This window comes from Dasypus novemcinctus, chromosome 10, assembly GCF_030445035.2.
Source record: "Dasypus novemcinctus isolate mDasNov1 chromosome 10, mDasNov1.1.hap2, whole genome shotgun sequence".
Lineage (NCBI taxonomy): Eukaryota > Metazoa > Chordata > Mammalia > Cingulata > Dasypodidae > Dasypus > Dasypus novemcinctus.
In genome coordinates this window covers 47,673,910-47,697,586 of record NC_080682.1, presented here as the reverse complement: position 1 = coordinate 47,697,586, position 23,677 = coordinate 47,673,910, and the positions used below count along the sequence as shown (strand labels likewise).

Here is a 23,677-nt window from a genome sequence, read left to right as displayed (position 1 = left end):
GGCCCTGTAGCCAGCCTGCATTTTCAGGGTTTTTGACAGTGAGTGTGATGCTGCCCCAGTGACTTTTATCTTTAAAAGAAAAGGAGAGATAGGGGTCCCTATTGGGAGCTCCCGACCATCCGTGGGCCATGGTTTTGCACCCCCAGGAGGGGCAGTAATAGTGCGCTGGGTCATGGCAGCCTCTGGCCGTGGAAGGACAAATATAGAAGCCTGAGACTTCATGATTATAGGGGCCATTAAGGCCTGTAAGTGAGCTGTACCAACACCGGTGAGTATTGTGTATAATGTCTTGAAGGGAACCACAACTGGCGAAAGGAAGGTTGGTGAGATTACATATGTGCACTGTGAAGGAGGGAGCACCCGCAGTAATGTTATTAGCGAGGAGCTTTTCCTGCTGCTAAAGAGAGAGTGTCCAGTTAAAGGGCTGATGGCTTATACTAGCCTGGTCCGTAGTGGAGGGGAGCAGAGCTAACATGAAAAGCAGGAGAGAGCGTAGATTTTTAGGTTTTTTGTTTGAAGCCAAGGCGCGGACAGCAAGCTGTACTAGCTGTTCAAGGAGGAGGGTGTCATGAGCTGGATCCGCGGCCATATTCAGCCTCTCCATCCGATGGGCGAGTGCTCTCATCATCCGTCGTTGGAACCTGCTGCTGGCCGGTGGCGGGTTTGACGTTTTTTTCGGGGATCCAGAGCGGCTGGGAGGCATTTTCTGGAAAGACACAAGCAAACCCTCTGCCTTGGGTGAGAAGGGGACTGGGTCCCTGCCAATTGTTTGTTTCTGGGTCCTTCCAAAACACCATCGGGGCAACTGTTGGTGTGTAGGAGGGGCCCCAATGCTTATGGAGGGGGGAAAGACCGTTTTTATCAAAGGAGAGGAGGTTTATGTGAATGAGGCAGGCAGTGATAATGTCGCCTGGTTGACTATGTGGGCGCCAGTTGAGGGACGAAACGGGGTCCCTGTTATGGGACGAGCGGGGTCCCTGTTATGGGACAAGAGGGGTCCCTGGTGTGGGGAAGAAAGCCTCGTACGGCCGCTGAGGCTTCCCTCGGGGGCTCCGAAGGTGTGGAGGGAGCAAGACCCAGGAAGGAGTCGCAGAGACAGGCTGATGGCACAAGTCTGGTCTATTGCGGATGGGGACACAGCTTTATAGGGTTAGGGACTGCGTGGAGGGATTTGATAGGTGCGGGCGGGTACTGCTCCCTGATAGGTGAATGTAAGCGGTTGCTAGGCAGAGGGCTGGCTGAGAGGTTTGGAATAGGGGAGGGGAAAGGGGGAGTGAGAGCTGGCCAGATGTTGGGCTAGGCGGGAGATAGAAAGGGGGAGGGCAGCGCCGGCCAGCCGCTAGCAGCAAAGGCCTAGTCAGGCGTGGTCACCTTATCTAGGCCCAGTGGGCAGAGGCGGTATCACCTCTTGCCGCACTGTTTGCTACTGTGGCAAGCCGGGCGCCCTTCCTCCCACAATTCTGGCCAATGAATGGGAAGACATTGACATGATCAGATGACCACGCTGACGGTGATATGGACAATGGACTGGAGGGGTGAGAATGAAGGCAAAGTGCCCACCCAGGAAGCTAAGGCAGGAATCCTGATGGGGAGAGAGAGCCGGGCACTGAAGAGGGGCAGTTGATGAAGGAGTAGAAGAGGGTCAATGGAGAATTGCAGGGCCTGGAGATCCAGGTTGAGGGAGATGCAGGTTTAAAGCTGACCCTCAGGTTTCTGGCTCAGAACACTGGTGAATGTTGCTGCCATCCCCTGCAACACAAAACACAGGGAGAGGAGTGGGTTTGAGGGAAAGGTAATGACTTTAATTTTGGACATGATTTTGAGGTGCCTGTAGGTCACTGGTTTTTAAAGTAGGGTCCCCAGACCAGCAGCATCAGCCTCACCTGGGAACTTACTAGAAATGCATGTTTTCAGTCCCTCCCCAGACCCATGGAAGTGGAAACTCTGTGTTTGGGCCCAGCAATCTGAGTTTTAATAAACCCTCCAGGCAGTGGAGTACTGGTAAATGCTTAACAGCTGGCTCTTCTGGTAGATAGAGGAGGCCCTCATTTATTAATGCTTGCAGATTTCCCCAGGATCAATAATCCCACCTTAACCTATTTCAAGCTACAGACGTCACTAAACACGGTGTTGGGAACAGCTGCTCACCATTGTCTCAGAAAGCAGTCCATACTGGCTCCAGTGATTCTGATGCACACCTGTGACTCCAGAACCACTGCTCTAGTGCAATTGCATTAACTCATCTAGTAGGCAGATAGATGAATGGGTCTGAAGCACAGGAGTAAACTGGGACAGAGAAAACATTTGGGAGATATCAGGTAAACACTGGGACTGCGAAAATAAACAAGACTTGGTCCCTGTCCCCACTTGAGCATGCAGTCAGGTGGGGAGAAAGACAAGCCGGCAGTCATAGCCCAGGAAACAGAACAATGGAGGTACAAAGGAGGGCTAGTCCCCCACAACTGGGGAAGGTCAGGGAAGCTTCTGGAGGATGACAGTGGGAGTGGGTTCTTTAAAGCCAGGTCAGGAAATTAAGCATGTAGAGAAGAGGGAGGCCACTGTCCCAGGTTGAAGGAAAAGCAGAGTAAAGACCAGTCACATTCAGGAAGTGTATGTGTGTGAGCATAGCTGATGGGAGGTGAGCGTGGCTGATGGGAGGTGAGCGTGGCTGATGGGTGGTGAGCGTGGCTGATGGGTGGTGAGCGTGGCTGATGGGTGGTGAGCGTGGCTGATGGGTGGTGAGCGTGGCTGATGGGTGGTGAGCCTTGCTGATGGGTGGTGAGCCTTGCTGATGGGTGGTGAGCCTTGCTGATGGGTGGTGAGCATAGCTGATGGGAGGTGAGAGTGACTGATGGGTGGTGAGCGTGGCTGATGGGAGGTGAACATAGCTGATGGGAGGTGAGAATGACTGATGGGTGGTGAGCGTGGCTGATGGGAGATGAGTATAGCTAATGGGAAGTGAATGTGAGCTAGTGGTGGAAGGTTTCTCTGTTTCTTTAATATGAGCTATTTCCCAGCTCCAGGTCTGTTTGCAATTCCCTCTACCCACAACTCTCACGCTGGTCCTCCTCAGGGTTGACACCTTTATATCCTTCCAGTCTCAGCTCAGAGTCACCTCCTCTAAGGCGCCTTCCTTCCCTGGCCATAATATGATGTAAAACAGGCCTCCCCTCTCACAGCACCCTGTCCATCTCCTTGCCATGGATAGCACTAGCCATTTTGTATGATTATCTCAGTTGCTTCTGCAACAGAGTTTCAAAGGCACACATTCCATCTCACATATGCAAAAGGAAAGCTAACTTTATTTCCCACCAGTGAGCTCTGAATTCAACTTTGCTCTTGAGGCCCTCTTCTAATTTTCTCCCATTTCAGGATACTTGGTCCAATTTAGTCGGCGTTTCTTCAGGTAAATTTAAATATTACCTCATTCACTGCCCGGGTAAGAACCTGGTTGCTTTAAGAAAAACATTCATTTATTCAGGATTGCTTCCCCTTCCCCCTTTTTCTACTTGTCTTTCCTGCTGGCACCTGGGCACAAGAGTAAACCTTGCACATCACGGTGGTTGGGGATGGGGTTAGGGAGGGGAGCGTCTCTGCTTGCTTATGAGGTGGGTCTGGGCTTCCCCAGGTCAAGTGCTACTGCTGGTTTGCTTTGCCGTTGCCTTAATCCGACTTCTGACTTCTTATTTCTCCCTGCACTGCTTTCTATTTCCCCCTGCTGTCTGGAAGGAACTACTCCATCTCCTTATATCACTCTTCCTTCCCTTCTCTATGAACTTTGTTCTAGGCACTATCTCCCTCCCTTTCCTATCGCAATAAGCTTCTTGGCCTAACCTTAATGGTGGAATGCTGCAGAGGAAAGGGTGTATAAAGGCGACTATTGAGAGGGAAATTATATGGGCAATAGTTCAAGACCATTCTCCTCATTATATATGTTTATTTGGCATCCTTTGCTATACTAGAAACTTCTAGAGGATGAAGGCCCTATCTGTATCTGGTATGTCTGGTGCATACTAAGATACATATACTATCTCACATGATACATGTATGGAACTCCAGATACATGAAAGGGACTCCAGAAATAGTTGAAGAATAAACAAACGAAGGAATAAAGTGATTAGATTTGCATGTGAGAAAGTTCACTGTACTTGGGTGTAGCCAATCCATAAAAGAAAGTTTAGTTTGAAGATATGGAGATGAGAAGGACCTGAAATAAATTTATAGACTAAGGAAGTGGAGATGATGGGTTAGAACAGAAAGTTTCTTTAAGAATAATCAAGAGGACTCTTGGGAAACCGACTTGGCCCAGTGGATAGGGCATCCGCCTACCACATGGGAGGTCCACGGTTCAAACCCCGGGCCTCCTTGACCCGTGTGGAGCTGGCCCATGCACAGTGCAGATGCGCGCAAGGAGTACCCTGCCACGCAGGAGTGTCCCCCGCATAAGGGAGCCCCAGGCGCAAGGAGTGCTCCCTTGTAAGGAGAGCTCCCTGTAAGGAGAGCCGCCCAGCACGAAATAAAGTGCAGCCTGCCCAAAAATGGCACCGCACACATGGAGAGCTGACACAACAAGATGACATAACAAAAAGAAACACAGATTCCCTGTGTCGCTGACGAGGATGGAAGCAGTCACAGAAGCACACACAGTGAATGGACACAGAGAGCAGACAACTGGGGGGGGGGGGGCGGGGGAGAAAGAAATTTAAAAAAAAAGAGGACTCAACCCATTGGCTACGGAGTGAAGGAGAAGGAAATCCTAGAATGGCCTCATACTTTTTACTTGAATGACAAGGTATATGAAGCCATTCACTGAGAGAAGAATTTCAAGTGAAAATTCAGGTTGAGGAATCAAGATGATGGATTCTGTTTTGGATACGCTGAGTTGGAGGTACTGTGGGGCCCCACATAAGAAATATTTGAGAATAAGCTGATACAGGTCTGGAGCTGTGAGGAGAGCTAGATTTAGAAGTCACCCACATCTAGAGGTTGCTAAAGTCATGGGGCTAATGAGATATGTATGAGAGTGAATAAAGTGAGAAGAAACAATGACTCAGGATGGAACCCAAGAAAACACCATCTTCCCATCCCATCCCATCCCTCCCTCTGTGTCTGCCTGGAAAATGCCTCAAATCCATCACAACTCACATGACTCAGCTCTCATGAAACCTTTTCTAGGAAGCCCTCTTTGCCCTCACCAGGTGGAGAAGAGCATTACCTCCTTTGCATTCCCACGATGCCTTATTTTTCCTTTGGTTCTAGCTCCTGTCACAATGCTATAATAATGTGCTTACATGTATGTCTACTCCTCTCTCCCCAGCCCCAGTGTCCCCAGAGGCCAAGGCTAGGTTCTACTCATCTTTGAGTCCCTGATGCCTGGCACAGTGTTCAGTAAATGTTTGTTGGGTGAAAGAGAATTTTCTCTGAGGACTGTGGCATTTCCTGTCCTTCTGGAAGGAGAATGTGCTGCCTGAAAATATGCTGCTTCTGGAAAGGGCTATTTGGACAGCTGGGTGAGGATGACCTATCTGAGAAATAAGGCTCAACCCCAATGACCTGGATTTCAAAGACTTCCAGAGGAAATGCCCTTCCTTTTTTCCACTGCCTATTAAAATCCTAGCCTTCCCTCTAGATTCAAATTCTGCCTTCTAGTCACCATCCTCCAATTTGGAAGCAATTTCTCTAACCCCCTTAGCCCTTTGTCTCATTGCTCTGATGCCACTTAAATGCAGTCTACCTTCTCTATGTTTACATACTTATATCATCTCCAATTCTGGACTTCAAACTTCCTAAGAGCATTTTACTTGCTATAGCATATTGAACATGGCAGATGGTAGATTCTCATTTATATTTACAGAATGATGAGTGGAAGTTCCTTTATGAACAGGGTCTACCCTTTCAGATCGCTAGAAAAGGTCAAATTTACTGACCTCTCTGATAAAGGGACCATTGTATCAATTAGGTATTGCTGTGTAACAAACTAGCCTAAAAATTTCAAACAACAATCACTCATTATTACAGCTCACTTTTCTTTAGACTGACTTAAAGAGATTGATTGAAGCTGGGCTCAACAGGGAGGCAGGGGTTATGTTGGCAGCTAGGCATCTGAGGGTTGGTTGGAAGGGTTTGCCTTAGGCCTCGTTTGACTGGGGTATCTTAGTTGGGGAATCTCTTCTCCATGGTTCTCTTATTCTCCTCCTATGACACAAGAAAACCCCAGAATATTCTTCTCATGATAATGGCAGAGGCACTAGAGAACAAGAACAATGATGTGAGCACTTTTAAAGACCTTGCTTGCATTATATCTGCTAATTGGCCCGAGGACAAGGAATTACAACTTGCCCAGTGGGAGAGCACCACAAAATCACATGGCAATGGGCATGGATATGGAGAGGAATGAAGAATTGGGGCCATTAACACAATCACAATCTACCACAGCCTTCTTCAAAGTTTTGTCTTCTACGGGCCAGTTAAACATGATATCTGCTTTGTGCTCTCTATCCACCTTAAACTCCTAGCACAATTGGTCACTTTGGGGTGCTCCCTTCCCCAGTGAATTTAGTACTATCTGTCGGTTTTAATATACCCCACATTGCTCAATAGTTGGTCCTTTGTGTGTCAGCTCCTTCATTTTTAGACTAGGAGTTCTTGTCTTATTCAGCTAGGGGCCAGAGCAGATGTTAATAAACATCACTTGTAAGCCGTAAGAATGAGGGCACTTTTCTGGCTACAAGGACCTCTCCTTTCTCTGACTTCCTCTGCACATCCTTTTGATCATGTGTCTCATCTTCTGGGTATTGCTAGTCAACACATTCTGTTTACAGTTTATCATTATCCAATCACATGACTGACACATCAAACCTTTCAAGTAGTCACCTCAAAGACTACACCACTATATACCCTTTTCCCACTCAATTCTGAAGGAAGTTTCAGGAACCTTCAGTAATGCTGTCATGTTCATTGGAATACTCTTGAGGGTGACAAATCTTTGCCTTGTTAAGGCGGATGGAATTTTTGGAAACAGCTGACAGTCATTTGGTGACTAAGGTGGGTGATCAGACTGGGTCAACTTGGGGACAAAATGAGATGTGGTTGGGAAGAAATAAGTCCAAATGTCTTTCATTGTTTTAAAACTGTCCCTGAGGATAGTCCAAAGGAGCACCAGGTGAAAGCAAACACACTAGATACTTTGAGAGTGCCTCGACCCTCCCAGGATGACTATTTGGAAGGGATCCATACTCCATGGGATGAGAAACTCCTGATCTCATTAATTTAGCTAGGATTCTTTTTCTTTTGAATGCTTTGGGAAGGTGATGACAGCTCTGGACCCTCTCTCCAGAAAAATGCTCATGAGCCCTTATTTTGCTTACAATTTCAGGGGGGCCCTGAAGCTGATGCGAATGTTCAGGTAAAGGCCCTCTGTTTAAAAGGAACACACTCGCTAGATTAAAGGCCCTAGAGAGCAACCAGTGAGATTTTTCTTAGTTTCTGCCCACACTCCCACAAGGAGCTGAGCCCAGAACAGATTCTCCAGAAACAGTATGTCAACTCCTTGAGAAGCCTTCACCCTGACATAACCTTTGTGGGTGAAATCATTGTGACCAGCTCCTCCCCGAGGCCCACCCTCTCAGCTTAGCATAGCGGTCTCAGCCTTCTCAGAACTGTTGCATTTCGACCTCAACAAGGTGCTTGCTTGGGAAGGAGCAACAGCGAGCCTTGCTGCTCCGGTTAGACCCGGGGGTGGGGATAGGGTGGAAAGGCAGCAATAATCTTTGCTTTGGACATGCAAGGGCCAGAGCAGACCAGGTCAGAGTCCTTGGGTGCCTCACCCCCAACTCTCCCAGGCCAGCTGGCCAGCTCCAAACCGTCCCCACAGACAGAGATGGGAATTGGCTGGTCATGAGGCCTCGCAGCCACAAGAGGGACCTGTTTGCTCTGAAAGAACTGGTCAGGCAAAGAGTCCGGCAGTCACGGCTGGTCCAGCCTTCCTCCCCCAACACCCACACAGGCGGGCTCCGGGGTTGTGCTGGGTGCTGACTGAGAGGGCGACGGAGCATCGGGGTGCAGGGCTGGGGCAGTTCAAGTGGCTGCCAGCAAAGACAGGCTTCCCCCCTCCCACCTGACGCTGCCCAGTCAGGTGACATGGGCATAATGACAAGTGCACCCTCAGGGTCCCAGTGGTCATCCCCAACACAAGGTGTTACCAGGTGGGCCTTCAGCCCCTCTTAACTTTTTCTTTTCTTTATGGCAAAAAAGGAAAAAGGGGAAGGTCAGAAAATTCAGAGAAACAAAGAACACCTGTAACCACCCTCCTCAAAGACACCCTCTGTCAACAGGGGTGGTGTTTCCTGCCGGGGACCCTCACAGGCTCTGCACCTGGGGAGCGAACTAGGAACAGGGGAGCCTTCAGGGAGAACGGGGTTGCCCTTGTGTTGATGGGGGTACCTCAGCAGTTTGTCCAAAGACAGGGAGAAAGCTGCAGGGTCATAAGCCACAGTTGCCTGGAGAGAGAAGCAAGCAGCCTAGCAGGGAAGAGAAGGGAACCGAACACCAGCTGAGCCGCTCTGGCCCGCATGGAGCTTTATCCATGTTGTCTCTTAACCAACACCAACGAGCTATGGCTGGCAACATTCCTCTTTCACAGCTAAGGAAACAGACTCCGAGAGATAATATAACTTCCTCAGTCACGCAGGCCATTAAGTGAGGGAGTCAAGCTCTGAAACCAGGACTGCCTTGCTCCAGAAGCTGATCGCCTTTACAAAGCACCCTGGGCCTCTCAGCGGACGCGTCTGCCCTCAGACTTGGGATTTGCAGCCTCAACCTCCCCCTCCCCTCAACTCCACATACGCCCACCTGTGTCCACAGAATCCACACACATCCTATTGTTTTGAGGACAATCCCATGGCTTATCCTGTCAGACCCCATGTCCTGACTTCAGAGCTGCTGTCCCTAAGCCAACCCCAGGAGACCTGGGAGTAGCTGGGGTGGGCACTGGGGGAGGCCCCCTCACCCAACGCTGCAGTGGAGCGGTCACTGCCTGCCACGTGGGCCTCCACACCGAGTGGTCTCCAGCTCTGGAGACTGGGTCAGCGGGGTCCTGGTCATCTCCTCTGGGTATTCCCCGGAAAGGAGCTCCCTCCCATGCAGCAGCCCTGAGAACAGGCACACCCCACCCTGTTCCCAACCTGTTTCTCTCAGGACACAGTCTTCCCAGACTCACTCCTCAGCCTTGAGGCCTGGGAAGAGGCCTCCCCTGGTTGCCAGGGCAACGGCTCCATTGTTCTGGCTGCGGGAGCTTAGCGGCCAAGCCCCTCAGTTCCTGAACCCACTCTCCCTCCCAGACTGGAGCCAGGGGAGCAGGCAAGACCCCATGCTACTCCTTAGGACCTCTTTGTCAGCTCAGGATAGAGAGGGGAGACAGGCTGACTGGTCACCATGCCGGCATCACATGGCCCTGGGGGGAGGAAAGGGACGACAGGCAGTTGGTCACTCAGCAACCCAGGGAGGGATTTGGTCTGTCCCCTGGGTCACTCACCCAAGGGCCTCTGCTGCTGGCCCAGCCACCAGCTTCAGGGTCTACTAGGGAGAGGATTTTGCTAGTGCTCTCATTTATTGCCAGGTGGCTCCAGTTTTGCTTTCTCTTACCCATCCTGAATTTTGAGCCAGCAGGCAGATCCCTGGCTGTGGGAGAGGAGCCAGGCTGTGCCTTGCTGCTCAGACATTTCATGGTAGCTGGGCTGGGCCGGAGGCTGAGCTCATCCATTCACTCCTTCACTCACTCATTCTCTCTCGTATTCATTCAACATTCATTAAAAGTGACAGGAGGTGGGCTATGATGTGGACCATTGACCATGAGGTGCTGCGATGCCCAGAGATATACTTACCAAATGCAATGGATATGTCATGATGATGGGAGAGAGTGTTGCTGGGGGGGGAGTGGTGGGGTGGGGGTGGTGGGGTTGAATGGGACCTCATATTTTTTTAATGTAATATTTTTAGAAAATGAATTAAAAAATAAAAATAAAAAAAGTGACAGGAGGCCATTCTGCTAGCTAGATATTAAACCCCTTAGATATTATTGAAATCACTTTACAGATGGGAAAAGTATTACTCAAAAAGGCAAATGGCCCAAGGTGTCCCAGATATTGGGGGACAGAGGCAGGATTCAAACCCAGGTCTGCCTGGTTCCAACACCACAACTTTAAACTCAAGAACAGATTACACTCTCCCCACCACCATAGTATTTTAATTGCTGCTATGCCAAATAAGTAGATTTATAATTGACAAAAAATAAAGCCATCAAAAAATAAGGGCAGGGTGTCTTGCGCAGCGTAGATAATAAGTATGGAAATGGATGAATCGATGATTATCAGGGTAATTGCTCAAAATATTGGGTAAATGGTTAGGGAAGACAACCATTCATTCATACACTCTTTTTCATTCATTTGTATACTTACCCAGTAAATAAGTACCAAGGACTTCTGTGTATCAGAATGGAATCAGAATGAAACAAGGCAGATATCTGATTCCATGTCTATGGGGAAGGCAGAAAAGCAAAGTGCCCGTTACAATGCAGTGGGAGTGAGAGCTGCAGTGGGGGAAGTCCGGGCACCAGGAGAGCCATCCCTCAATGTGGGGTCCATTCTGACTCACAGAGGACACATGGGCTGCCCTCAATGGCATTCCTCATGTTCTAAATCATGGGTCACAGACGACTTGAGCTGAAACATCATAAAATTCCCTTTAGTTCAGTTTTTGCTAGCTTTGTTCTTTTCATGTACCACCATCACGGTGCTTGCCGTGTATCTATGTACCCATTCCCTATTATTTAACTAATATTTTTCTTTCTGCTGACTCCCTTATTAAATACTAAATAAATGTCTGTAAGATGGAAACTTTATAACACTACCAGAAACAGAAGACCAGCATCATGTATAAAATAAATTCATGGTAAACAAAGCAATGTCATTAAATTCTAGGGAGATACTTTTGCTTCATGGGCCCTGTATTCATTGCCTAAGGCCACCATAACAAATTAACACAAACTTGGTGGCCTAAACCAATGGAAATTTACTCTCACAGTTCTGGAGACCAGAAGTGTGAAATCAAAGTGTTGGCAGGACCACGCTCCCTTTGAAGTCTGTAGGGAAGTGTCTGTTCTATGCCTCTCTCCTAGCTTTTGGTAATGGCAGCAATCCTCGGAGTTCCTTGGCTTGTAGGTGCATCACTCCATTTCTGCCTTTGTCCTTTTTTTTTTTTTTTTTTTTAGGTACTGGGGCCAAGGATTGAACCTGGGACCTTGTTTGAGGGAAGCAAACTCAACCACCGAGCCACAACAGCAACCCTGAGTTGGTTTTTTAACTTCCCTTGTTCTTCGTTGTTTTCTTTTGTTTTGTTTTTTAGAAGGCACCGGAAACCAAACTCAGGACCTCCTATGTATGCAGCAGGCACTTGACTGTTTGAGCCACATCCGCTCCCTCTGCCTTTGTCTTTACATGGTGGTCTCCTCTGTGGTCTTTCTGTGTCCTCTTCTTATAAGGAGACTACTCATTGGAGTTAGGTTGGCCCCTAAATCCAAGATGATTTCATCTTGAGATCCTTAACTAATTACAACCCAAGATCCTATTTCCAAATAAGGTGACCTTCTGAGGTGCCAGGTAAACATGTATTTTGAGGGAACACTAACTATTCAGCCCCACGGGTCCTGGTTACAAGATCGGCTCTCCTTATTTAAAAGGGAGATTCATACGCTGGTATTAGAAACACACTGGCATTAAGTTGATTCTGTTTTACTGAAAAGGTTTGGAAGAGAGTTGAAAAGGGAGGAACTGGCCTTAGTAGATGATTTTATATTCTTCAGGGGGGGCATGTTTGTGAACTACCTGCAATCATTTTACGAGCTATTCAGTGTCTACACCCACACTTTAAGAAGTACTGATGAGCCCTGGCCCCTCCCTGCACATGCTCCTATGTCCCCAAAAAGGGGCTGCATGGTCTAAAGGACAGGTTGGGGCTTCCAGACCTTGTCACACATTCCCCTGGAACAATACTGTGTTCACTACTGCACCCCTTCTCTCCAGCCCACCTGCTACCTCCAGATCAGCAGCATTTGGACAGTTTCCTCCTGTGCCTCCACACAGTCAGCTGGTCTACCCCTCAAGAGGGGAATCTCCAAGGGCAGGGACTTCCCCAGCCCCTCCTTTGTGCAATACTAACTCGGGTCTCAGTCATTACAGTGACTCACTGGTTTTCTGTAGCTGGTTGGCTTTTGACATTTTCCCTTCGAAGCACATTATAAGAGGAAAAACAAAAGGGCTAGCTGGAAAGTAGGACTTGAGCCTCCAAATCATGTCCCTCCGTATCACCCCCCAACACACACAGAGTGGTCAGTTGCTAATGCCTGACAGTCAACACTTACTGCTTCATTCCTTTGTGTTGAAGTATTATTCCAGCTAAAATAAAAAGTAATTTTACTTTTTTAAAAAAGATTTATTTATTTCTCCCCCTCCTCCTTGTTTTTTGTACTCGCTCTCTGCTTTCTGTGTCCATTTGCTGTGTGTTCTTCTGTGTCTGTTTATCTTGTCTTTAGATGGCACTGGAAACTGATCCTGGGACCTTCCAGAGTGGGAGAGAGGCACTCAATCGCTTGTGCCATCTCAGCTCCCTGGTCTGCTATGTCTCTTACCGTCTCGCTTCTGTGTCTCTTTTTGTTGCATCATCTTGCTGTGCCAGCTCTGCACAGGCCAGCACTCCATGAGAGCCAGCACTCCGGCGCCAGCCAGCACTCTGTGGGGGCTAGCACTCTGCGTAAGCCAACTCACCACATAGGCCAGCGTGGCTTCACTAGAAGACCCTGGAAATTGAACCCTGGACCTCCTATATGGTAAACAAGAACCCAATCATTTGAGCCACATCTGCTTCCCTAAAAAGTAATTTTAAAAAGGAATTTCCCTGCTATATTTTCCAGGATGGCTCACTAAGAGCAGGTCTTTTAAGAGAAAAGAGAAGAGGACTTCATGGAATGAATGGAAAATGCCACTGTCAGTATTATTCCTTGCTGTCTCCTTTTTACTACTATCAGACTTGCCCCCTCTCTCTATTACCCCACCAATCTCTTACTTTAATAATAATCAGAGTAAACATTTACTGAATGCTGACCATGTCCCTGGCTCTCTGCTAAGTGTTCTTCATTTAATCTTTTAGTGAGGTCATTTGCTCAAAAAGTCCACTCACAGAGGTCATCCTTTGTTCCAATACATAAGGTTAGAAAGACTGGGATATTTCTTGGCTTCTTGTAACTAATTCTAATCCCCTCTGCCAGGATGTCCTCTTTATAATACCAGGTCATCTACTTATATCGCACCCACCCCTTCTTCTTCCTCTGTGCTCTTATCTACCACTCTACAGGATTCCCTCCCCCTAATCTTCTTCCAAAATGAGCATACCTGGCTCATTTATGAGATTCACCCCCACTTTGCCCTACTTTCACCTTCATAGATTTCCATTTTCAGTATCATTTCTCCACTTCAATTCTTCTTCCTCTTCCAAGTTAGGCCCCCTCTAAACCTTGTTCCTTCCATTAATTGCCACCTTCTTTGCATCTTTCATCTCTTCTGTTCCATTAGGCTTTCCTGATGGCCTACAAATATCTCTATTCTAAAAGCCTCTTCATGAATCTTGCCATTTCCTGTCCTGTTCTCTTCACCACCAACTTTCAGGTAAGAATTCTGTTCTCACTCTTTCTACATAGAGCAGTTTCTTGCCCCCCAAATTATCATCTAAGGGTACATGGAATTAAGTGTCTTTTAAAGAAATAGCTTTGGGAGACCAAAGGACAAAAACTATAGCACCATTTGACAGTCATGAGAAATATAAGGACTGTGTCTGCTTCTGTTTAGAAAAATACAAGGACAAGCTCAGGGCTTTACATTCATGCTCAAGATACAGTCAGAGAACCAGGAGCTTTTGAAAACTGTCCTAAAAGAGTATCTTATGATTGTCTTAAAATAATTTATCACAAGTAGCAAATGAATTAACATAGCAAAAAATTAGATATAGATTCTTACCCTGCACATTGCTGATTTATAATATAGATTGAATTCACAGCCTCACTAGATTCTTTTTGAAAGTTAGGATGATGATTGGAAAATGAGCACTCTCCCCATAACTAAAATGGAGATATTTAGGAGAACTCAGTTAAATTTAAAGACCTTGACACACAATTTAAAGACCTTTCTCACAACAGTAGAAAAATACTTTCCCACCCTGCATGATGAGGCTGGCCCTGCTGCTTGAAAATACAGTGATTCACCAGCCCTGCAGCCTCACATTGCCTCCATATCCATAGCCAAAGACAATCTCAGTGTTCCAGGGAACCAATTATAAAGTTGAACCCATTACATGCCAAAATAAGTGCAACTTCACACATGAGTAAAAACCTGGGGAATACATTCTAATGGTACTAGAGTAAAGAGTGAAGAATTTAATGTTAAATAAACTGAATTTATCAGTATAGGTGTGTTTCAGAGATTCTGAAGCTCATGTACCTGCTCGAGAATTTGAGAATAGTACAATTGTTTCTTCAGTTAGCAAACTGAAGCATGGACTCAGTGACAGTCAAATGACAAAAAGATGCCAAAAAAATTCCTAGGTATAATGTAGAAGAAACCCGAAGGGTTAGGGAGCTAGGTATGCTGGCTTTGTCACACGTGACTGGCTCATCTATGTCTTAATGATATCCTATCAGAGTGACCAGAAGGCAATCTCTTCACCAAGACATAGAGAAATTCATTGGTGAGGAGAGCACTAGCACTCTTCAAAGGAATATATACCTTTAGTGAATATATACACTATAGTGCAGTCCTCTATATGCTGGAGATGATGAAAGAAGATACTGTCATTGAAATGTGTTCATGGGTTTTAATGGGAATAATATCGCAGCATTAGCAAGGCAGTAGCACTTAATGACAAAAAGCTAGGTGATCAGAGAAGGTAGTCAGAATAGACTGACACACAGAAATCTTTGGTGGTGGCTAACTGATCATGGATAACAGGGACTAAAATATTTGGAGTGTTGCCTTAAGGTCCTCTTGATATGTAGAGTGAAAAAAGTAGAGATCTAGAAATCTGAGAAATAGAGGTTCAGGGCATCAGAGAGTCATACGCTTTCACTAAACAACCAGAATTACACCAGAAGAAAGTAAAACTAGTACTCTGGAGCACATGACATTGCAAGTTTATATTAAAAATCTTCCTCCCAAAACCCCCATAAGGGAATTACGGTCAATTAGTAGAGTGACTGTGCACTGGGTAAAGATAAATATCAAATTTTTCAAGGCTTATTATACACTGGCTTTAAGCTAATGCTAATCCCTAGCGGTAGTCATTTGGTTATTTATGAATTCCAAAAATAGATATTGGATTATGCTTGTAAACTGGCCTGTTTGCACATTTGGCTGTACTGGATTCAGAGGTTTCACTTTTACTCAATAAATAATGATTAAGGCTTTGATTGGACCACAGTCAGTAGAGAAAACTATATGGCAGAGCAGAGGAGTTAGTTGGAGTTTTGAGCTGGAGCTCAGGAGGTAAACACACAGGAGAATGCAGAGCAGCTGAACCTGGAGAGAATCAAGCCCCAGGGAAAGAGACTGAGCTATTCGCCTGATAGTCTACAGCTGGCCTTGTGGAGAAAGCCAGGCAGCTGAGCCCAGATAGAAACAAGCCCCAGTAAAAGAGGAACCCAGGAACCCTCATAGATGTCAGCAGTCATCTTGCACCAACATGTGGCAATAAACTGGTGAGGGAAGTAACTTATGCTTTATGGCCTGGTATGTGTAAGCATCTACCCCAAATAAATACCCTTTATAAAAACCAACTAATTTCTGGTATTTTGCACCAGCACCCCTTTGGCTGACTAATACACTGGTCATGGGCTGAGTGTAAACTAATGGGAGTCAGAAAATAAATGGAGTTTGGGCAAAAACCATTTCATAGTGGGCCAACTAAATTTATATCCATCCTGTGGTTATTTCTCCAGTTCCTGAATGTATAGTTGGAATAGATACACTCAGCCATAGACAGAATCACCATATTGGCTTCCTGATCTATGGATTAAAGACTCCATGATAGGAAGAAACAAATGAAAACTCCTGGTGAAGCCTCTACATAACAAAATAGTAAATCAAAGCCAATGTCACATTTCTAAGAAAATCACAGAGATTCATGCCAGCACAGAAGACCTGAAAAATGCAATGATGGTGACCCAATGGTCATACAGCTCATACAGTCTCATAAGAAAAGATTGCTAATATCTCTACACAACTCCATCTCTAGTGATGTCACTTGAGAACTTGAAATCAACCATAGTGGGAGTATTTAAACCATGGAAATTAGTAAACACTTAGATTCAGGAGTTTTGTTTTTCTTTTTGAGGCCCAGTTTACCAACACACCACTGGTGACCCCTGTCCCATCCTCAGTTAACTTACCTGTTTGGCTTGTGTAGATTTACCTTGGATTTTGGAGAACAATGGCAGATTATGTAAGAGCTATCAGATAGTGATTCAAATTGTAGCTGCTGTTCCAGATATGGTCTATTTATTGTAATTTATCAACACAGCCTCTGACATCTATTATGGGCTATTTCTATGACAAATATGATTTTCTTCACACCAAGAACTTTTGAAAATGTTTTATCTGGCAGGGATAGCAGTATACCTTCATCATTTTGCTTCAGGGTTAATATGAACTCTTTAGCTCTATCGTGTAATTTAGTCCAGAGGGCCAGTAATCATTTCCCCAACCTACAGAGAATCATTCTGGTCCATCACATCAATTACAACCCTGCCAAAGGACCCAATGATCAGAAAGAAACAGTTACCCTAGATGCCTTGATAAGACAGAGGATAAAAGACAACCCCATGAAACTTCAGAGACAAGCCACCTCAGATAAATTTCTGGAGGTTCAGGGAACTGAGGAATGTTATAATACCTTCTCTGATGTGAAACACAAACTGCTGCATCTGGCACTTCTACCATTAAAAAAGGCACAGTGCTTGGTGAGTCTCTTCAATTTTGAGGCAACATACACATTTGGGTATGCTTACCCCAGTGATTTACATCAGAGTTAAGCAGATCCTATAGGCTGCCAGCTTTGAGTGGGGCTCAGAGCAACAAAAGAAGTTCTAGTCTGTCCCAGGTGCAATGCAAACAGCTCTACTGCTTGGCCCTTATGACCAAAGGATCTTATAGTACACTAAGTGTCTGGCAGAGAGGGATGCTCTATGGAGTCCACGACAAGTCCTAATAAGAGCACGATTGTGCATGCCTCTAATATTTTGGAGGCAAACCATCCCTTCTTCAACAAATAACTATTCTTTAACTTTCAGAAACAAACCTAACTTACTCTGGGCCCATCGTAAACTGGGTGTAATTTGATCCATCAAGCCATGAAGTTGAGTGTAACCCATAGCATTCCATCATCAAGTAGTAGAGATATAAACAAGATCAAGATCAATATGTTATAAAAGCAGATCATTTACCACCCCAGTAGTCCTACTCCTGAAGCACTACCTCTTCTCCCTAACCCCATAACTTTGGTCTCATGGGTTGTTTTCTATGACCAGTTGATGAAAAAAAGAAATAACCCAAGCCTTGTTTTACAAACGATTTGTCATGATAAGCTGCTACCAGCTGGAAATGGGTTGCTGCAACATTGCAACCCCAATCAGGAATGGCCTGAAAGACCATCTATGGAAAATGGCATCTATGAAAAATGGCATATAAAATTCTTTCTCAGTGGAAAGAATTTTAAACCAGTGTGTCTATCCATTTTTTTCTGGAAGAAAAATGGCCAGAGGTATAGATCTACATCAATTCATGGGAAGTAGCTAATAGTTTTGTAAAAGTCATGGACTTCGTAGAACAATACTGGAGAATTGATGAGAAAGAGATACAGGTACAAGATATGTGAGTGGGATGCTCTCAATGGGCCAAGAGTGTGAGGATATTTGTGTCTTGTGTGAATGTTCACCAAAGGTTCCCACTGCAGGGAAGGGTCTCAATAATCAGGTGGACATACTGTCCCATTCTCTGTATCAGCCAGCCTCTTTCCCCAGCTATTTCTGGAGCTTCCTCAGTAGGATCAAGAATAAAGTGGCCTTGGTGGCCGTTATAGCAGGGATGGAGGATACAAACTGGCCTGACATGAGCTGTTCTACTGCTACTGCTGGGTGCCTAGCCTGCCAACAGCAGCAGCCAACGCCAAATCCCTGGTACCACCTAATGTTGCTTGCCTAAAATATTGGATATTTTACATTCTGGAAGGAGGCAGCGATTTGTCCTCACTTGGAACAGACACATTCTGGACATAGTTTTACAAATGATATCCATTATAGTTCTGCCAGTAACACAATCCATGGACTTCTTTGCCTATTCACTGTCAAAATAACCTCCAAAAAAATGATTCTCTTGAAAGAGATTAAAATAGGTTTTATAACAAAATCTAATTAATGATAATACTAGATGCCCCATTACACAGAAGCTACTGATTGTATGGGGAAATTTAGTGACCTATTGAAGATTTAGCTTTGGTACCAGTTGGGAGACAACATCCTGAACCTATGTCCCAAACAAGGTACTATTTATTCCATCCCGTGGTTAGAATGCACCAATCCAAGAAACAGGGTGAACTCACAATTGCTTTTGCTGCCTATCCCCCATGACTTTGGGCTTTGCTAGATTAGAGGTTTTAGTCCACCAGGAAACACTAGAACAATTCTGCTGAAATGGAAATTGAAATGGCCACCTGGATATTTTGGAGTTACTGATCTCATGGATTAGCATCAAGGAAGCAGATGCTGTGTTAATTGTATTGCCTGATTTGGATTATCAAAGTAAAAAGAGGTAGCATCTATACTGTGGAGACACAGAGGAGTAAGTTTGGAATCTAGGGGTCCTCTGAGCACCTCTTGTATTGCTATATCCATTTGTAAAGAAAGCACAGCAACCCATTACAAGCAGCATTAGCAAGAAATCAGATCTCTCAGGAACGAAAGTGTGAAATTCATGAGGGTGGACTGCTTGGATCATCCTTCAGGAAAGAATGTTCCATTTAGCTGCAAAGAGAGCAGTGAGCTGACAGCCTCCAGCTTCAGTGACTTCACGACCTGCCTCAGATTTTATGCCCAATACAAGACTCCTCTACTGAGCGAACTTTGCTCAAAAGCTCGCTATTGGATTGGCTGAAGGTTTTGTCAGACCTGCATCACAATCTGAGGCTCTCCTGGCCCAATCCTGCTTCCATCCCCTTTCCTTTCACAGGTGTCAGATCAGCAATAAAGTGTGAAGTCTTTCTCTGTCCAATCCTGTTTCTTCCCTTTTTATCTTTTACAGGAGTTAATCTCCAATAATCTTCTTGCACTTTTAACTCCATCTCAGTATCTGCATCCTAACACAGGTTTGATTATTAACCAGGTAAAGAACACCCAGTGAGTCAAGATCCTGCTTAAGGGTAAAAGGAACAAGGAATTAGTAGTGGAAGAAGGAAGTACTAAACATGTAATATTACACCATAAACATATAGGGGACGACAGACTAATAAATAAACCATAATGTAAAACATAGGATAACTAAAAATTTAGAAAACTGTATATCCTAAAGTATCGAACACAATGTAAGCACAAATGTCACCTTGTTTGAAAGCTATTGTCTCAGAGTCTGTACATCACTTTAAGTAAATATGATATGAATAAGTTATAAGAATATCGCTGTGGAAGGGAAAAGGTTTAATGGTAGATGTGGGGGAGTACTGTATATTGTATATATGAATTACTGTGGTCTAGGGCTCTTGTGAAGAGAAGTTCAATAAATAGGGGGAAAAAAAAAGATAGGATGTAGAATTTTTCCAAGTCAACACGTATTCTATATCTAACCTTTAAACCCATCGCTATATGCCATTTTACTAGTAAGGGACCCTGACATTACACTGGACTTCAATTTTCAGGAAGTTTTGGATCACAGAGTGGTTCAACAATGGCAGCAGAGGAATACTGGTATAGGATACTATTGACAGATGATATATGGCTGACAGCGAGCTGTACAGGGCATATGCCCAGGGTGCATGGTAATGTTTGGATATACTCATAGTGGCAACAATTAAAAACTACAGCTGGGGGGGTACTGAGTTCCTGGCCGGGGGTGCTCTGTCGTGGTCCCTAGGGGAACAGCGGCAGTCCCCCAGGTGCAACGGTAAGGACCAGGAAGGAATGAGGTTCCAACAGTGAGAGCATGATACTAATGACTATGCTTGTGAGCCTATATGCCTGAAATAAGAACAAGGCCTAGAGCAGCACTGTGCCTGGGAATTTCCTCCTGACAGCCTTCATGTTACTCAAATGTGGCCAGTCTCGAAGCCAAACTCAGCATGTAGATGCAGTGCATTCCCCCCAGCGTGGGACATGACACCCAGGGATGAGCCTCCCTGGCACCAAGGGATCACTACCAAATACCAGCTGAAGATGAAACTAGAAAATGACCTTGAATTAAAGGTTCAATGCAGATCAGCAGAATATCCCTGTCTACATATAATAACATGACTTTAAAATGCAGTTTGACCTAATGCAAGGGGGAAATGGAAAGCAGAAATGAGTTTATATGGCTACGAGTCTCTAAAAAAGAGTCTGGAGGCTGTCAGAAGAATTGCCCTTATGCACAACTGAGCAGAGTCTAAGAGACACATAAAGTAGATACAATCCCCAGGTATTGGTTCCTTTGAGGGCTAAAGAGACCCACGGGTTCTATGGTCATGGCAGACGGGGTTCACTGTCATGTCAGATGGCCCTTCTTTGGAGCTGGTGTTTCTGCGTGATAGAACTGGACTCAGATGGGATCTCTTTTCATAAGACTTTCATCCTACTTTACTGGAATTTTAGTTGGTGTTGGGGTTTAAGATATATTTAGGGGATTTGAATCTCTGGACTGACAATATGATAGCCAGGCCCTGAGCGTCAACAGACTCCAGCTCCTAAAATCTGATTTACTGGACTCACCTCACTCAGCTAAGATGGAGTTGAAGAAGGACAACCACCACACCATGGAGCCTAGAATGCCTACAACTGAAAGCAGGAGGATTGCATCCAGTATCCATGTGGAATCTGAGCCTCCTCCTGACATAGAGGTGCAACGGACACAACCAATCCAAGGCCCACAGAGAAAAGGTGGCATTGGAGTGGGAAAAGTGGACATGGTGGCTGATGGATATGGGGAGTGGCAGAAAGAGATGAGATGTGGAGGCGCCTTTGGGACTTGGAGTTGCCCTGGATGGTGCTTCAGGGGCAATCACCGGACATTGTAAATCCTCCCAGGGCCCACTGGATGGAATGTGGGAGAGTATGGGCCATGATGTGGACCATTGACCATGAGGTGCAGAGATGCCCAGAGATGTACTTGCCGGGTGCAATGGATGTGTCATGATGAGGGGAGTGAGTGTTGCTGGGAGGGGAGTGGCGGGGTGGGGGTGGTGGGGCTGAATGGGACCTCATATATATATATATATATATATATATATATTTTTTTTTTAATGTAACGTTTTTACAGAATCAATTAAAAAAAATAAAAATAAAAATAAATTTAAAAAAAGAAGGAAGTACTAAAGACCAACTATAGCCTTCTGACTATTTGTAGAAACGAGGACTTGGTAGTTACACATATTTTCTTCCTTGCTGTATAAATTTAAATACTATCTTGGTGTATATATTTTTTCTTTTCTCTTTCTTGCCCCCATTCTTTCTCTTTCTTCATAGATATCTGGATGGATAGATAGATGTTTGGATGGATGGATGGATACATGCATGCATGGAGAGAGAGAGTGTGCTTGTGAAACAGGCTAGCAAGGTAGGGAGCAGACGGATCTGGAACCTGGCAAGAGAGTCCACGTGGACATCAGAAACCTCCACGATGGCTGCCGGAGGAACTCCACCCCCAGGATTCTGCTACCTAGAACAAAGACTTCTTCCTGGGAACAAGGAAAAGCCGGGACGATCTCTAAGAACTTTATCCTTGGGTCCTCACTAAGGAATTGATGGGTGGGGTAATCCATCAAAACAGCAAACAGCTGGAGCCCCTCCCTTTCCATTAGCAAGGGGGTGGACTAATTAGCTATTTAAAATCAAACTGCCAGGCTTGCCCGTGCTCTCTCACCCTGCTCGTTTGCCTGCGGATCTGTCGTGGGATCTGTCGTGCCCTCTGTCCGCCACTGTCGCCATTTTTTCCTCTGCCATGTGACCACACAAGTAACCCCAGGGATTTATAGTCTATAATAGGGAATTACAGCTGTAAATTAACCCTCTTCATCCCTTTTCGTCCCCTTCCTCACTACCTGGGACCCCTGCTCTGTTATTTTCTCCCATTTCTCTTCCCTGCCTACCTGAATAAATTACTGGCCTAACTCACCTGGCATGTTCTTGAAATTCATTTTTCCAACATAGCCAAGAACCTAGATAGACTAATCCAGTAACACTTGTATGAAGGTTTAGGAATGATTATGTTAGATAGGAAGTATGTTGCTACTGCTACTATTGCTATATCAAAATTTAAGTATAAAGATGTGCATTCCTATACTGCAGATATTGAAAAAAACAAATCTTCCAGACTCCTTTGCAGCTAGGGTTTTTAAGTGACTTAGGTTCTGCCAATGAGATGAATTTGTACCTGGGCTCTGTGTCCAAGAGTTGAGTCATAGTTTTCTGATTTATATATCACAGCTAAAGGGAGTGATCCTTGATTCTATAGTTGGGGCAGTAATTACAGACTCCTCAATCTCATCTATGAAAGAGGAGGCAACTCCCCTGGAGGGTCAGTGACAAGGTTCCTTGATTCACTTCAGGAGGCTCGATTTAGAGGATGGTCTTCCAGCCTTATGCAAGGATTTTGTAAGCACCCAATTCACTATATTAAATCCCTTTCTGCTTAAAATAGCTGTAATGAATTCTTATCTGCAGCTGAACTCATTTTAATAAGTCCCCTTTTCAAGTTTTCTTCCATAATTTTCATCTCCATCCAGCCACCTCTCCTCTCATTCCCCAGAGATGAACTCACTCCCTACAGCTTAAGGAAAGAGCTTTATTTAGGAATTCTCAACTTCCTATCAATTCATCTAAGATATCTGGACCCACACCCATCTTTCCTCCTTTTTCAGATCCTACCACCAGCACTTGCTTTATCTTACCTGCAGGGATAACCCACTCTTCTTAGCTCTAAACCACATCCTTTTTTATCTCCATAAATCTTCCCTTTTTCCACTCTATCTTTGACTTCTCCCTCGTTACTTTTGTTATTTGTTATGCTCTTGTTAATCATAATAGAAACACCACCAAGCCTTTCTTATGAAAAACAAACTTCCAGATCCTCTATCCCCCTCTAGCTAGGGTCTATTTCCTTCTTCTCTTCACTGCCAAGCTTCCTGAAAGGATCATCTGTACATCTGCACTACTCATCTCTACTTCCTCCCCTTCCATCTATGCAAATTTCCCCTTTGTTCTTCTGCTTCACTGAAACTGACCTCACTAATGGAACCAAAGACCCAAAGGATTCTTTTTCTTTCCTTTTCTTATCTGGTGGCTCAAGGGCACCTGTCTTCCCTACTGTCCTGACAACACCCTTACCTGGCCTCTGTCATGTTG

The 23,677-nt window shown here is 45.2% G+C and overlaps 1 long non-coding RNA gene across 1 annotated transcript in view; it reads right to left on the bottom strand.

Annotated features, from left to right (window-relative positions):
• Positions 1 to 493: 493 nt before the first annotated feature.
• Positions 494 to 23,677, bottom strand: part of LOC131280023 (uncharacterized) — a 28,600-nt gene continuing 5,416 nt past the window's right edge. The window contains exons 2-3 of the long non-coding RNA XR_011649915.1: positions 1,561 to 1,749; positions 494 to 706 (exon numbers count right to left, since the gene is read on the bottom strand). This is a non-coding gene — a long non-coding RNA (uncharacterized lncRNA). The remainder of the gene's footprint in view (positions 707 to 1,560; positions 1,750 to 23,677) is intronic.